Source organism: Hoplias malabaricus, chromosome 3 (genome assembly GCF_029633855.1).
Source record: "Hoplias malabaricus isolate fHopMal1 chromosome 3, fHopMal1.hap1, whole genome shotgun sequence".
Classification (NCBI taxonomy): Eukaryota; Metazoa; Chordata; class Actinopteri; order Characiformes; family Erythrinidae; genus Hoplias; species Hoplias malabaricus.
The window spans coordinates 509,056-526,745 of record NC_089802.1 but is presented as its reverse complement, the minus strand read 5'-3'; positions in this window follow the sequence as shown (position 1 = coordinate 526,745).

Genomic DNA, 17,690 nt, shown 5'->3' with positions numbered 1-17,690 from the left:
TCTTTGGAGCTAATTGTGTACAGTTAAGAGTCCAACACATCTCCAGTAGATTTACATATGCTCTAACTAACCCCTAACTCTAACACTAACCTCAACCATGAGCCTAACTCTACACCTAACCTTCACACTAATCCAGAGCTTAAACCTAAGCTCCAAGAGGTCATACTGGGGCAATGTGTGGACCACCACGTGTATTAAACACGTTACTGATTTGATAATATAGTGAACTGTATGCAAACATCCCCTGATGTGTGTAAACTCTCTCAATCTCTCCCTCCTTCTCTCTCAACAAACAGATACTCACTCAAACACACTTAGGGAGCAGGTGGCTACCACGTTGTCATGTCCTTGCTCTGTGCATCAGTCTTATTCCGTCACCCACTCCGATTGCTCTGAGCACATGTTCTGAATCAACACCTAAACTTAAACCTAAGCTAAACGTAACCCTAACACTAATCCCACACTTAAACCTGAACTTAATCATAACTTGATGCACTTTACTAACTTTTAGAGATACATCTGTTTGAACATCTGTCTCAACGTTCATCAGATACCTGTCCTTACTTTACTAAATCTCATCAAACACTTTCTGAACCCAGTCTGACCCTGAACAACACCAACCAGAGCCGCAACTTCTGCCTCCCTCCTCAGACTCCTCTTGAAATTACTGTGGTGTGATCGTGACCACTGTCCTCAAAGTTTCCTTCAAAATGATGAATGACTCCTTATCAGTTTTTCAAAATTAAAGCATGGGTAAATCCAGGTGAAAAAAAAATTTCTAAAGAGAATAAATATTACACATGATCCAAAGAAACATGAAATATATTAATAAATGATAGTGGAATTTGACTAAACCTCAACACAAATAGTTGAGTCTCGTGGACAAATATTTCTGCTTCTCTCTTTAGGTCTCTTTATTCTCTCAGCCCTCTGGTGGAGCCCAGTCTCCGTCTCCAGTTCATTAGCTCACAGGCTCTGATCTCTAGCCTCCAGCCCTGCCATTAGAGCCTCCTGTGCCGCTACAGCTTCATGGGAAATGATTTAGTTTGTCTTCTTGATCCCAGATAGGATGCTCCAGGTCTCTCATGTCTTATGTGTTACTTATGTCGTACTCCAGGTGCTACACTGTCTTTACATATTGCTTTATTATATTCAAAGTTAAAGCAAAATCTTCTCATGAATTTCTCATGAAAATGAGGAATCAGTTATTTGGGTTTTTCAAGCTTTGAGAATTAAGGTGGAAATTTAGCAAATGAGATTTCCAAAAGTTAATACGTATATGACAAATAGAGCAATCCATTGTGATTCTTTATAATCCATTGTCAGGAGCGAGGGGTGGATTAAGGGAGGCGGACGCATTCGCTAAAACACGGGATAATTTAATATAAACAAAACAACGATACTTAAACAGGACACAAACAAACAAGGAGCCAAACAAGCTAAATAAAACAAAGGAAACTGGACAGGGAAAACAGGACAGACGGACGAAAAGCGACACGACGAAAAAGGAGAAGAAACGGGGAAACTCTAGAGACAGACGGACAGACTAAATAACATGACCAACTAAACACAGGATAAAGGGGAAATGTACGACAAACGGATGAGAGACAAGAGGGCTTAAGTACTCACACAAACGAGAAACACCTGGACAGATAACGAGGACGGGTAACACATGACACGGACGAGGAGGCGGAACAAAGGCGGAGACTCGAACATAAACAAAACAGAGCCATGTGCAAATAAAGCACATGGCCGGGACAACAGACTGACAGGACGAAGGCGTGACAGATGCCCCCCCCAAGAACGCGCAACTCCCGGGCGCGTACTCCTAAACCCCCCCAGGAGCTGGCGCAGGAGAGGGCACGAAAAACAAGACAGGACAACAAACCAACAGGTGACAGGACTCAGGACAGGACGGGAACCGACACAGGAGCTGGGGACACGACAGGACCGAATATACGAGACGGGACATGGGACATGACAGGAGACTGACAAAGGGGAGCCACAAGAGACGAGAACGGACTGGACAGGACAGGAGTGGACACATGGGAATTGACGGGAGACAAGACAGGGGACTGAACGTGGGACGGATACGGAGACTGGACACGTTTGGGGACAGAAGACTGGACATGGACAGGTGACAGGACAGGGGACTGGAATGGAGACGGGACTGATGACAGGACTGAGTGCTGAGACTGAACGGGAGCAGAGACTGGTGACAAGACACTGGACAGGATAGGAACATTAGACTGGACAGAAGACATGACAGGTGACATTACACTAGACTGATACGGAGACTGGACATGACCAACTGGGGACTGGACATGAGACAGGACAGAGGGTTGGAACGGGGACTGAACAGGAGACGGGACTTGAGACTGAACAGAGGGTTGAAAGGGAGGCTGGACAGGACTAACAGGGGACTGGACATGTGACGAGACTGAGGGTTGAAACGAGGACTGAACAGGACTAACAGGGGACTTGACAGGAGACGGGACTGGAGACAGGACCGATGATTGAAACGGTGACTGGAGAGGAGACGAGACTTGAAACTGGACAGGGGGTTGAAACAAGGACTGGACAGGAGACGGGACATAGGGTTGAAATGGGGCCTGGACAGGACTAACAGGAAACTGGACTGGACTAGGTAGGGGAACAGGGACCAAGACATTCAGGGGGACAGACACCAACACAGTGACCGGGACCGGGACAGACACAAAGGCAGACACGGGTACAGGGACAAGGACAGAGACGGGAACCAGGACAGGGACAGACAAGGGAACCAAAATAACAGGGCGGTGCCCAGGACTGGCTAATGTCTGTGTGGCAGTCTGAGGAACCAGCCTGGGCACAGTTCTGGGGATCGGCCCTGAAGTCCTTCGGGCCGACCTACGGACATGGACAGGAGAGGCCGTAGCCACAGTCACGGGGACAGGAGAGGCCGTAGCCACAGTCACGGGGACAGGAGAGGCCGTAGCCACAGTCACGGGGACAGGAGCGGCCGTAGCCACAGTCACGGGGACAGGAGCGGCCGTAGCCACAGTCACGGGGACAGGAGCGGCGGGCGCCGCCGCCGTCACGGGAACAGGAGCGGCGGGCGCCGCCGCCGTCACGGGAACAGGAGCGGCGGGCGCCGCCGCCGTCACGGACACAGGAGCGGCGGGTGCCGCCATCACGGACACAGGAGCGGCGGGTGCCGCCATCACGGACACAGGAGCGGCGGGTGCCGCCATCACGGACACAGGAGCGGCGGGTGCCGCCATCACGGGGACTGGAGCGGCGGGTGCCGCCATCACGGGGACTGGAGCGGCGGGTGCCGCCATCACGGGGACTGGAGCGGCGGGTGCCGCCATCACGGGGACTGGAGCGGCGGGTGCCGCCATCAACGGGACAGGAGCGGCGGGTGCCGCCATCAACGGGACAGGAGCGGCGGGTGCCGCCATCACAGAGACTGGAGCGGCGGGTGCCGCCATCACAGAGACTGGAGCGGCGGGTGCCGCCATCACAGAGACTGGAGCGGCGGGTGCCGCCATCACAGAGACTGGAGCGGCGGGTGCCGCCATCACAGAGACTGGAGCGGCGGGTGCCGCCATCACAGAGACTGGAGCGGCGGGTGCCGCCATCACAGAGACTGGAGCGGCGGGTGCCGCCATCACAGAGACTGGAGCGGCGGGTGCCGCCATCACAGAGACTGGAGCGGCGGGTGCCGCCATCAACGGGACAGGAGCGGCGGGTGCCGCCATCAACGGGACAGGATGCCCTGCGACGTCGTCCACGGAGGCAGGGGAACCTGCGACGTCGTCCACGGAGGCAGGGGAACCTGCGACGTCGTCCACGGAGGCAGGGGAACCTGCGACGTCGTCCACGGAGGCAGGGGAACCTGCGACGTCGTCCACGGAGGCAGGGGAACCTGCGACGTCGTCCACGGAGGCAGGGGAACCTGCGACGACGTCCAAGGAGGCAGGGGAACCTGCGACGACGTCCAAGGAGGCAGGGGGACCTGCGACGACGTCCAAGGAGGCAGGGGGACCTGCGACGACGTCCAAGGAGGCAGGAGAGGCGCGCGTCGCGCTCACGAAGACAGGAGAGCCGCGCGCCGCGCTCTCGAGGACAGGAGAGGCGCGTGCCGCGCTCTCGAGGACAGGGGTTTGTGCTGCTCGCCTGGCTCGCGCTGGAGCTGTAAAGGGTTTAGGGGGTTTCACAGGCGCACCCATTAGATCACCTCGAGGTGCGCCCCTGTTAGCCTCAGACCTCAGAGGTACGGAGGTGAGGCTAACAGCCCCTACCCTTAACGCCCCCCCAAAAATTTCCCCGGACCTGAGGGGGTAATCCTCCAGCGAGGGGGGAACTCCAGCACGGTTCTTTCGCCGACTCCTACGACTCGCGCTGGAGCAATCACTCGACTCATGAATCGACTCATGAATCGACTCCTCCCGAAGGCGCTGAGCCACTGTGGCATGTATCTGTCGGAGCCGGCTACTCCATTCCACAGCCCTATTAAACGTATTTTCTGTGCTAGCTGCGTCCTGGTGGTCGTACATTCTGTCAGGAGCGAGGGGTGGATTAAGGGAGGCGGACGCATTCGCTAAAACACGGGATAATTTAATATAAACAAAACAACGATACTTAAACAGGACACAAACAAACAAGGAGCCAAACAAGCTAAATAAAACAAAGGAAACTGGACAGGGAAAACAGGACAGACGGACGAAAAGCGACACGACGAAAAAGGAGAAGAAACGGGGAAACTCTAGAGACAGACGGACAGACTAAATAACATGACCAACTAAACACAGGATAAAGGGGAAATGTACGACAAACGGATGAGAGACAAGAGGGCTTAAGTACTCACACAAACGAGAAACACCTGGACAGATAACGAGGACGGGTAACACATGACACGGACGAGGAGGCGGAACAAAGGCGGAGACTCGAACATAAACAAAACAGAGCCATGTGCAAATAAAGCACATGGCCGGGACAACAGACTGACAGGACGAAGGCGTGACATCCATACTTATCACTAAATGAGCGCCACTGTACGTGCTGTTACACAAACACAACACACTTCTGCTTCTAACCTTTTGGAGTTTAGAGTTAAGATTATGGTCAAATTTATGGTCACAGCTGGGGTTATGTGTATGGTTAGAGTTAGAGATTTGTGGATGGAGGGGGCAGGGGGAGGTGAAGCTGATTTTTCATGCTGGATTGTCAGAAATGTATATTTATATCCATGAATATATTGACATGAATTTATATCCATGAATTAGACAGTTTACTATTACATATTCACATCTATAGTATTACAATATAAATGTAATGTGTGTACAAATACTGTGAATGGTATTTTAGTAAAATATGTACAAAGACCAGAGTTACCATGGAGATTGGATAAAGGAATGGTCAATAAACCAACCGAGGGAGACCTGAGGTCAAGAAGAAGGTCAGAGAACTCCTATAAGGTCTAATAATTAAAAGTAGAAGCTCATAATGAATAATTCTGCTTCTTAGGGTTCGCTCAGGTTTGTAAATCACAGCACAGTGATGCGTCATGAGATGTTTTTCATTAAGAGTAAAGGGCGATGACACATGTAACCAGTAAGTGAGTACCTCCAGACCCATGTTCAAAACACGTGTGTGTGTGTGTGTGTGTGTGCATGTGTGGTGACAGAGAGCGCTTCCTGGCTACAGGCACCCACTTCCTCTTTCTGACTGCTGCAGAGGAGAGGAGGAACAATCTGTGGGGGCCTCTGGGCACAGGAGGACATATTTGTCCGTAAATGAGACCCACACACACACATGCAGAGAGAGAGAGATGGACACATAAATAATCAATTGTACTAATTCTGCCCCGGTTTTATTGGTGGTTTCATTGCGTATCATTTGGAAATGCCTCCATGCTCAGATGGACAGATGGACAAAACAGATGGATTCTTACTTCCACATGTCTGTCCCTACACACCCACATACACACACTTACACGCATAAACATGCATTGCATCCTGCACAACACATGGTTGTGTTTTCACATGTGTGTACCCAACAGCGCTGGTTACTAGGGAAGGAAATGAACCATCCTCTGCCTCCTTTCGCTCATGGCATTCCTTTGATAGTTCCCACATCCCACCACTTCATCCCGACTGGTCAGCTTTAAATAGGACACGCCAGAACACACTCCTCTCGAGCCATTTCCATCTGCGCTATCCGGACAAAATATGGAAACCGCCATTACTTCCATTGTCACAGCTTTAGTACATTTCCAAAGTCTTTGAGTTGATCCCCTTCAGATGTTTGAGCTTTCTGTGATTGGCCCTTTTTTCCATCTGCGAAATTAGCCAGGCCAGAGCCTGGACTATGTACTCTCAGATTGTGTCTGCCTGCCAGAAAAAAAAAAAAAAATCTTTAATCCTTCAATCACACTAAGTGTTGGATTAGGATTATGCTAAGACCCATCTTCTGTCTCCGAGGCTCCTTGTGCATTATCGCTGCATGCCGTAAATGAAGGAGCTTGGCATAAACATAAAATAGAAACAGTTTGCCAAATGCGTGTGATCAGTAAATATATGCTGACCGTCCAGAGCCTGGTTCTTTAATTTTGAACGAGATGTTCGAGGCTAATATTATAGAATGGAATGGAGGTGTTGGAAGCTTATTCACATTAAATAAGCACCAAGCAAAGTGCATTAATCATAAAATATGAGAAGTTTTTTACACTGCATTCCTAAGCTCTTATGGAAAAAAAGAAAGGTGTTCACTTGCACACACCACTTCGTATAAAATCTATACAAAATATACTACTAAAAGAGCATACCTACTAAAACAATTTGTACACTGAGGACACTTGGCTCCATCATTATTTGTGGTTATTGTATGTTTACTAAAGGAGCTCCCATCCAGTGGTGGCACTGTTTCACTTCATACACTCAAAGTACCCATTGTGTGCCTAAAGAAGAGCTATAAAAGCAGCAGAGTGTTCTGTTAGTAACTGCACCTTCTACATAAGCAATTTACAAATCCTGGAAATGGTCTTTTAGTAAAATATGTACATATTTAGTTTGATATCAAACTGAGAAGGTAAAATAATGAAAAGCAATGGAATTTAAGAGGTATAAATCATCAGCCTCAGCATTAGGCTCTGTGCCACGTTTTATACAAAAGTGAGTAGTCAGGCTGCAAGTGTGCACCAAAAAACACAGACACACACAAAAAAGCAGAACAGACAGAATGTGACTCTCTGGGGCTGTGGACCTGGCTTCTCTGGAGGGATGGAGCCCCAGCCGGTAACTTTGGGATGAGCTGGAGTTGTGTTTGCAATCCAAATGTGTCCTCCAACGTTAGTACCAGAACATCAGAAAAACACTTACTGATGTTGTAGCAGACAGCAGATAATCTTCCTGCTGATACATTGATTTTAAAAGGAATGTATACATTAGGCTTCTACAGTAATGGACAAATGTACAGCTAAAAGTGGCAGCCATTTTGTTGAGATCTGAGCTTGAGTTTTTCTTTTTACATGTTTCTTTACTGTCAACACATTTTAGCTGATGGATTGCAGCTGTGTTAAAGGGAATATTCTGTAAATATATTTTCCCAAACTATTGCTTTTGAAAGCGAAGGTTCAAGTCCGTCTGTCATCTGAAAGCTAACTTCCTGAATTTCTTGCCATCAGCACTCACTGTTGTCTAATCTCTGCCCGTGGACCACCACCCAGGAGATTATAACCAGCCCATTCTGTCGTCTGGCTCTCACCCAAATCCTCAGTCCCTCAGCTCCACTCTGCCCACCCCAGGACACTGTGGGGCAGATAGTGTCCTCTGCCAAATCGAGGAGTGTAGATGATCGAAGATGAAGCTCATTCTCTCTTATGTCCTCTCTGAGACAGACTGGCTCTTGGCGGGATATTTTTATCCTCCCTGCCCCTTTAATGCCTTACGTGTAGCTGCCCATTCCTTGGCTTCGTATAAAAGAGCACAGAGCAATATGAGTGTCTAGGAGCTACACTGTGCTACTGAGCTCTGTCCAGTGAAAAGGGCCCTAAACACGTCATTATTTCACATAAATATTGGGGCAACTTATTTAACAAATTCATCAAGATCCATATGTAGATCTGGTAACTACTGAGATATGTATGTGGTTAATAAGATTTCAAGGAAGAACAAATACAGTATTCTCTTATGTTTTTGATGTAACCTGTCCATTAAATGTTTAAATGTTTGGGCAGATGATGGAAACGTAGTTTATTTTTAACATGGACCCTAAGCCTGCAAATTTGCAGTTGAACATCATAACTCAGGAAAGCTTTAACGTCCAAATGTGATCCACACATGACAACAATCTGCAGGACGTCATCTCTCCAACCACACAATGATCCTCAACATCTGACAAAGCATCAGTGAGTGACCCAGCTCTGCAAACCATTAAAATAGCTACAAATTAAAGGACTTCACAATTAAGAAAAGAGTTAACTTACTAAAGATCTGCACATGAGAATAATCAGAGGGACCCACCTCCAACATCACCCAGTTCGCACCGTTAGCATCGATTAGCTTTATTTGCCAGCGAAAGGATAACTTAGGTTAATATGCTGTATCAGCATGAGGACATTTATGAGTAGTATGAAACACATCTGGGGTGGCACAGAAGGGGGCAGGCACGGTGGAGCAGCAGGTAATGTTGCTCTTACACTGCTCTTGGGTCCTGGGGTCTGGTGTGTTCTCACCGTGTTTGCATGGGTTTCCTCTGGGTGCCAAAAACACACGTTGGTAGGTGGATAGGTGACTCAAAATTTTCCGTAGGTGAGAGTGTGTGTTGTCCTGCAAAGGACCGGCGCCCCATCCAGAGTGTGTGTCCCCCTTGTGCCCAGTGATTCCGGGCAGGCCCCAGATCCACCGAGACCTGAAAGAGGATATGGGTTATATATAATGAATAAAAAGAAAAAAACTAAATAAATAAATACACATCTGATTTTTTTTTAAAGGACTATGACTAATTTTACAAAAATGTACTCAAAAACTCAAGGCTTTGTGTCCTGTTGGGGGCTGGGGGAGTGCCAGAGTTTATTCCCAGCATAGTTGGGAGCAGTCAGTGTGTTAGTAATATTTTACATTAATACTAAAGGAGTGTCTACAACTTTTCCAGATAGAAACAGAGCTCTGGGTCTTAATAAAACACCCGTGACCTGCTTCAGCCAAAATACCACAAGGCTGAAACCCCACAGCTAAATTCTCCCTGTCTAAACAGCCCTGTTCAGAGCAGCCGCTAACCCTAGCTTATTCCTTTAAATCAGGGCTGCTCAGTCCTGGTCCTGAATAACTACCACCAGTTACTGGTTTAACTCCAGCTCTAATCCAGCTGATCCAGGTAACAAAGGCCTTCAGGGGCATTACAATGTGTGTTGGACCTGAGATCTCCAGGACCTGGTTTGAACAGCCCTGCTTTAAATGATAATGAGCCGCTTGCTGTTCACCCCAACCCAAGCACACAGCAGTGAGTTTTTAGGTTCTTTCTTCTCTGCTTTTGTTTTCTCCATTTTTACTCAGTGCTCTCATTGTTTTTTTTAACCCCTTATGCTCTCACATAAACACAGGTCTAGGTTTTTTTTTTTCTTCATTTTTAAGCATTTAAAGTAAAAATAAAGGGAAAAAAAGGTCATAAAATAAAATAACTGCTGACCAACCGTGTGTTCCCAAACTTTTGACCATTCATATGCTGGTGAGTTTGTTTGAATGTCCCTGCTGGTGCACTGCACGTAATGTGGCTTTTACAAATGTACCTCTCACATGCTCAACACCTTAAGTGCAGACCTCCTTGATGTGTGTGAGACTGGAGTTGTTTGGGAATGAGTCTCAAAGAAGGATACTTCTGACTCCTGCTTGGAGATAGTCCCAGATCCATCAATCATCAGTCAAGAAAAGGAAGGGGCGGGACTCGGAATGTGGGGCATTCCTCACTTGTCTTAAATGATTATTGATGTCTTTATATCAAAGAGCAAAAGGGAAAAGTAAACTTCCTAAATGACAGCTTGGGCTCCTGAATAAAAGGTATCATTAACACACACACACACACACACACACACACACACACACACACACAAAGAGAGAGACCCATCAACTCGAAAACATCCATTCAACTCATGATACCTCTGTACGCTGATGTACAGTATCAAGGCACAGGTCGAGAAATGAACCAAAAAGTTTAACATGTTGCTTTTGCTTCTTCTCTAAATCAGAAGTGTGTACCTTAGAGACTCTCTGTTTACAACTCAGCCTTTAATCAGAACCAAGCTCCATCCTAAAGTTCTGATCCCTGACAACAGCCGAATCCAGTGGTGTGGAAAGGTGCTGAACAAGACAGATGTTTTCATAATCAAACATCTGTTAATTTTTCAGCAACCTATGAATCACATTGATTGTGCATCAGCAGCGTGCTACTGGCTCACCCACTGGGAAATTCCTACCTTTCATGGGAAACGGCACGGTGAACTAGATGAATTGAGAGCCATTCATCTGTACCTCTTCTCTCCTGCTTGACCTGTCTGTTATTCATGTGCAGGAGCCAGAAAGCGCTGAGCTCACTGATCAGAGGAAATCTACTGCTGATTACTGCTTTGATTAAAGTCTCCATCGTCACAAGTAGTGGGGATTAATGCAGCCCAGGCTCCTAATAATTGAAGTCCACAAAGATAAGTGGCTGAGAATGACCCAGCAGTTAATGTGGACAAAAGCGTAGACGAAGCACCAGTTTGAAAGCTGTGTTTGGCATACGACAATGCAATGAAAACAAAAGAGTAGCGGTGAATATGAAAAAAACAAAACAAACACAGTGTTGTTATGGTCATCACTGTTAAATCAAACCCTTGTATCTCCAGAATGTTAACTTTGCAGAAGGAAAGGAACATTCTTAATTTTAATGGAAGGTAATGGAACTAAAAAAATAATGACTAAAATTAGTAAAAAAGTTTTCTCTAAAAGGCAGTGCTTATTTTTATATTAAAAATTGATTTCTAACAGGCTGAATTAAAAGGGACATATTGTAAAACACATCCTCTTGTTCAGTGCATGTGAATGTTCGTTTGGGAATCGTTTGGGAATCTGGAGCCCACCAACCCAAAAACTGTGAAACAAAACCACAGAGTCGGTTATTGCTGTCAGCATTCAGGAAAATTGGGATAAAACTAAATGTTCTTATTCTGCTCCACGTCTGAGTCTCTCCAATCACAGAGCTGGATCTGCGTTTAAGTGAGAGCATGAATATGAGGTTAAATAGAACAAAATCAACCCGAGGAGCGCTGAGAAACACACAGTAAAAATGAGTGAAACTGAGAACGGAGAAGAAAGATAACCGAGCGAAACAGGTGCTGAAAGTGGCTGTTCTGAACAGGGCTGACAGGAGAATTCTGCTGTGGGATTTGATCCTTGTGGTTCTTTGACCAATGCAAGTCACAGACATTTCATTAAGATCCAGAAAGGTGTTCACTCTTGATAGAGAAAGAGAAGATGTCCCCTTCAAGATTCCAGTGGTGGATTACTGTACGCGAATAACCTTTCATAATTTTAAAACAAACCAGCCCCTTTTCCCATTGTGAACACAGTACCGTGGGATGCTGTTTTGTAAAAGGTGCCGACAACACACAGAAACTACAAACAGAATTCTGCGGAGGGAGAGAAATCAGGTCATTGACTGAAATCAGCGTGGGTTTCGCTTTGTAGTCGCCATTAATTGCCACGTTCCTTCTGGGCTATTAACAGACTCCTAATTAAGACCTGCTTAATAATGCACTCGATTGATTGATTAACTAATTTATGAGCAGTCAATAGAGCTAACGGGCCAGCGGTGTGTGCGCATGCACTTCAAACGAACTGGAGAGAATGTGAATGAGGAGGAATGCCCTTTAGCCAGCTGTGTTTCATCACTGTCTTTCTGATGGTCTGCTACACAGTCGGCTGAGATTCGGGAAATGCGGTGTGCCTTTTAAACCCCATCATTCCACACAGCCTTCACCATTCGCAACCTTCAAAGACAAAAAATATGAAAATTAGGCTTTAAAGGTACATGTTGTGATCATGTCTAAAATTTTCCAAGGACTTGGATGTCGTCAGAGTCTGACTGGGGATGTTTCATAATCTGGGGCATAATATTTAAGCTTATCCATATGCCTTGGTTTTTACCCCTGGGTGATTTAAATAACCTTCGGTATTAATCCTGTTTTAAACATGGCTGCCTCATGTGGGGGACCCACTTTTTTTGGAGCATTATCTGGTTCATTCAGGGACTACAAGAAAACTACTTAGAAAGGAAATGTAAAAAGAATCATTCATAATTAATAAAAATGACTTTTTGCACAATGAAATGGGAGTCTATATGCCATGCACGCAGACTTTTATTTTGACGGTGGCCTAAGCCAGCAGGACACAGAGAGGAGATCAATCATGGCTGTCGTTGCCTCCTGTGCCCTCTCTCCTTCACTTAGCGCACACACATCTGCACAAAACACACCGTGAAATTGTGTAGCTCCTGCCCCACCAAAGCCATCTGCCACCCACCTCTCACCCCCTCTCCACAAGTCTGACCACATCACTGCCCCACCCAACTGACTGTGGATTACGGCAAAACTTTAGAATTCAAACTCTTACTGATGTTTAATGATGATCTTGTTACAGTTCAAACTCTACAGACGTAACTCAACACAGATGACCTCACTGTGAAGTGTTTCAGCTCAAACTGTGGAACAAACAAGGCTTGTGTTTGTTGGCCTGATGAAGGAGGCTTTCCTCCACTAAAACAACATTACTTTGATTTGGATTCTGGCACCAGCTCTTGTCTTTTCCATCTCTCCATTTCCAAGTGTTGATGTGCTTAGCAGCATCCATCAGAGGTGAGGACTGAGGTCTGAGACTCGTGTTTGAGCCTCCGTTCACTGACTCATTACTCGACCCAGACTTTAGAACTTATAGCTGTGTCTGAAACATCAGAAATGCCATCTACTGAGGCTGTATTCTGAGGGAGGAAGGAGGCGAGTCATGTCTGAGTTGAGTGTGTGTGAATTCCCTGCTGTAGTCCCTCCATTTGCCAGGTTTGGTTGATTTTTGAAGGCAGTGTAGATGTAGGTTGTCATTTGCTGCGTGACATTTCTCATAATCCTGTGTGAAAATGTCAGCAGTGATGTGGTGGACCCAGCTATGTTTCTGTACAAATTTCATTACAGTTATATTTACCATAATGTAGTATTACTGTCAGAAAGAGGTAACGTAGGTAAATAGGTAACCAGAGATTTATTTCTCCATTATCCCCATAATTTGTAGTAATTCTGGCTAGTGAATATTAGCATATAGTAATAATTATTGAAATATAACTGTAGTCAATATTTACTTCTAAATACAATGACATATGGCTGGCTTTGAAATACATCTCAGTTGTAATTAAAGGTACCGTCTTTCCCTCTTGTCCTCTTTGCCCTCTTTCACAGTGTTCTTTAGTGGTTGCTGGTTTGAGTGGATCAGACACAGCAGCGCTGCTGGAGCTTTTAAGACCTCAGCTTCACTGCTGGACTGAGAATGGTCCAGCAACCAAAAATATCCAGTCAACATTGTCCTGTTCATCCACTGATGAAGGACTAGAGGGTGAATAACACAAACTGTGCTACAGCGCTGAGAATGATCCACCACCTAAACTACTGTGGTTTACATGACGTACTTCTGTACTGATATTTTGTAACCAAACCACCTCCACACGACTGAAACTGCTCCTGTTTTTGGAACAATCTCCTCCACCGCAGAGTCACTTTGACCTGTAATTCATTCATTCACACCTATGCACACTTTTGAGTCACCAATCCACCGAGCAAACGTGTGTTTTTGGACCATGGGAGGAAACCGGAGCACCCAGAAGTTTTTCTTGTATTAAAGAATATATAAATATAACTGAAAACAATACCATATGGCACAACCCTAGTCCTGACCACTGAAGAACAGGGTGAAATGGGGCTAACAAAATATGCAGAGCAACACACAGACTACAGTATGTTATTGTAGACCACAGACTGGTCGGTGCCACTTATAAAATGGACAATAAAAGTAAAAATAAGGCTGTGATTTTAATATTGTGGCTTATTGGTGTATCCCACCTTCCATACAGAAAAACATCTTACATAGCCTTGCATTCCGGGCCCTGATGCCCATGCTTTATGACCACCACCTGTGAAAATGTGATCATAGCTGGAGGCCACTTCTCCAAATCGATGAAGCTGGTCTTGGTTAAGCTGTGAAAGGCAGGAGGTAGCAGAGTGGACTGCGGGACACCGGGCAGTGCTAAGAGCTCTATTAGAGAATAGGAACAGACTAATGGACTGTATACTGCGATTCTTACCGCCTTCACTTCCCCAGGACAGAGACGTCAATTTCAAGCCACATGAGGTTACGAGCTAATGAGAGAGGAAAGGGAAAACAACACTGGGGCATTTTAAAAGTGTAGAAAATGCCTAAAGGATACAGTGAGGTAAAAAGAACGGATAGGGAAAGGCCTGCAGAGGATGTGGAGAATGGGGGACCTGGGGGAGGGGGTAGGTGGGGGTATAAAATGAAACAATCCCGTCTTCATGTCAAATCAGATTGGAACATTCTTGCCATTTCACACCCCTTACATTACACTCTCAGGTGCAGAGAGCTAATCTTCGCTTCGCTAGCACACCCTACAGCCATGCAGCTATCGAATTCTCCCCACTGTGCTTAAAAACTGCTTCCAGCAACACTCCCTGGCCTTCCTGAAGCCTGTAGGCACTGTTATTATTCAGGTCTTAAATAGTCTGTGTTTGAGCAGGAACCAGAGAATCCCAAGAGGCGTTAGCTTTCCTCGACTAGCACCATAGCTAAGGAACAGATTCCACTGGCCTCCAGAGCCTCAGGCCAGTGCTCTCCACATATTTGAGGTTCTGCTGCTGGATCAACCTCCTGCTCAGTGTTATCACTGTGGAGGTGTGTGAATTGATGACTTTGACCATTGTATTTCTCAGTTTAATTCAGAGCAGATTTAGGAGCTAGCCTGAATGTTTACAATGTCCAATATATTAAAGCAACACTATGTAAGATTTGGCCATTTTGCTACTTGGCTCCCCTGTATTTGCTTGCGTTGCTTCAAAATTAGAGATTCAGCATTTGTACGACTTTTATTCGGGCTTCCCATAACCTTGTCATTTCCAGAATTTGTCATTACTAGCTTAATCTAAGCTTAGCTTTTATGATTTTCCTTATAAACCCAAACAGATCAGCCAAAAATAATCAATCAAACAAATGAATAAATAAACAAACCTTGTTTCTACACCCTTTGTCCTTTTGATCAGCTCTATTGACCACTGAGGTGCAATTTGTAATGTTACAGCTACAGACGGCTTTCCATTGGTTGCCTTGCAAAGGACCACCACAGAGCAGGTATTTTTTGGGGGTCATTCTCAGTGTGTGTTGTGCCGTAATTAGTGGATCAGACAGAGCAGTGCTACTGGAGTTTTTAAACTCCTGGGTGTAGAGTAGTCTCCCAGCCAATAGTCCATCCTGTGTCCACTGATGAAAGACTAGAGCATGACACAAACTGTGCAATGTCAGATGAGCTACTGTCTCTGACTTTACATCTACAAAGTGGACCAGCGAGGTAGGAGTTTCTAACTGAGTGGACTGAGCATGGACACAGTGCTGAGTCTGATCCACCCTCACCAGCACAACACACACTAATACAATCATACCTGCTTTGTGGGGGTCCTTTAGGGGTCTTGACCATTGAAGAACGGTGAAATGGGGGTATTAGGGTATGCAGAGCAACACATGGATTATAGTGTGCAATTGTAGACCTTCATAGTAAACGCGTAATATCAACACAAATATTTTATCTGAAATATTTCTGAAATGTTCATCTCAGTGAAGGTATGGGGACTCTGTTCATTTGAGTCCTTAGGGTATTCTTAAAGTATGTACTACATGGAGGGTGTCACAGAACACTTTGATGGGTATCATTCATTCATTCATTTTACCTGGAATCCGACACAAGACAGGAACACCCTGGAGGGCGTGCCAGTCGTTCATGGGGCAAAACACACATCCACACATTCACTCACACACTCACACCTACGGACACTTTTGAGTCGCCAATCCACCTACCAACGTATGTTTTTGGACTGTGGGAGGAAACCGGAGCACCCGGAGGAAACCCACGCAGACACAGAGAGAACACACCACACTCCTCACAGACAGTCACACGGAGGAAACCCACGCAGACACAGAGAGAACACAGCACACTCCTCACAGACAGTCACCCGGAGGAAACCCACACAGACACAAGGAGAACACACCACACTCCTCACAGACAGTCACCCGGAGGAAACCCACGCAGAGACAGAGAGAACACACCACATTCTTTAAAGACATTCACCTGGAGCGGGACTCCAATCCCTGGAGCTGTGTGACTGCAACACTACCTGCTGCGACATCGTGCTGCCCCATTGATGGGTATCAATATAATGTAAATCATATATACGCTGTCAGGACAAATATGCTCCAATAGGATAATATGACTTTTCCTTTTCATACAACAGACACGTGATTGCTCGTGTCATGATTTTACAGCCCACTCAATTTACACACTCTAGTTTTCCTCTCCTGCCTGTCAGTCATCTTCAGACCCCCTCATCCCTCCCTCCTTCCCTCCACTCCACAGCTTGTACATGTTTTGTCACATCTATTGTAGTGGTGTAACCCCCGATTGCCATTCAGGCAGATGCTAAACCTCATTTACGGCCCCCAGGAGAGCAGGAGGGCCTTTTAAAGACACAGTGATGCCCTCCAGATGAGATGCTGGAATATAATGGAACATATAGCACATTTCCTAGAGCCGTGAGTGTCACTGGATGGTTTCACATTTAGCAACAGCCTTAGCCCTGCGCCACAGATGGAATGAAAAATGAAGTGGTCGGCTGCATCCCGCTAAACATCCACTTTCCAAATCAAGCAGCAGAGTGCAGAGAAACTCCCTAGCCTTTTTTTTTTCCAACTGGCTATGCTGAGAGAATTTGTGCCGCTTGGCAGGCACATCATAAAAATGCCAAGCAATGCCAGTGAAAGAGCTTGGGTTTCCCTCTTTTCTTTATTTCTCAAAAAATGCCAAACCATAAAAAAATATCTGTTTACCTCCGGAGCTTTGTAAACTGACACGGCTATTCCAGTTTAGAGTCTGGCAGACTTCGACCTCTCACAAACAAACAACAACAAAAACATTGCTGCCATCAGCCCAGGAAAAGAGCTTTAGTTTCTTGGCTCCACTTGTAAAGTTTGAGCTGGCTGCTTATGTTTACTGTTTCTCTCTTCCAGAAAGTTGCTTTCTGTACAAAGTCGCTCAATTATTTTTAACATCTATCAATACAACAACTTACAGTTGTGAGAAATACAGACAGGACATTCATTATTAACAAATACCAGGCAGGAACAACACGGGGTGCCAATACTTATTGAGTAAATGTGGCCATTGACTTATGCCGCATCTAAAGCACTGAACTCAGTGGGAGTGCTTAATGTAAGAATAAGTTCACTACCCTATGTCCAAAAGCTCATAGACACCCGTTATAATTAGTGAATTCAGCTCAGATATGATGCAACTAGGCTGGACTCTTATTAGATACTTAGTTTGTGCTCACATACCTTGTTTAATCTCCA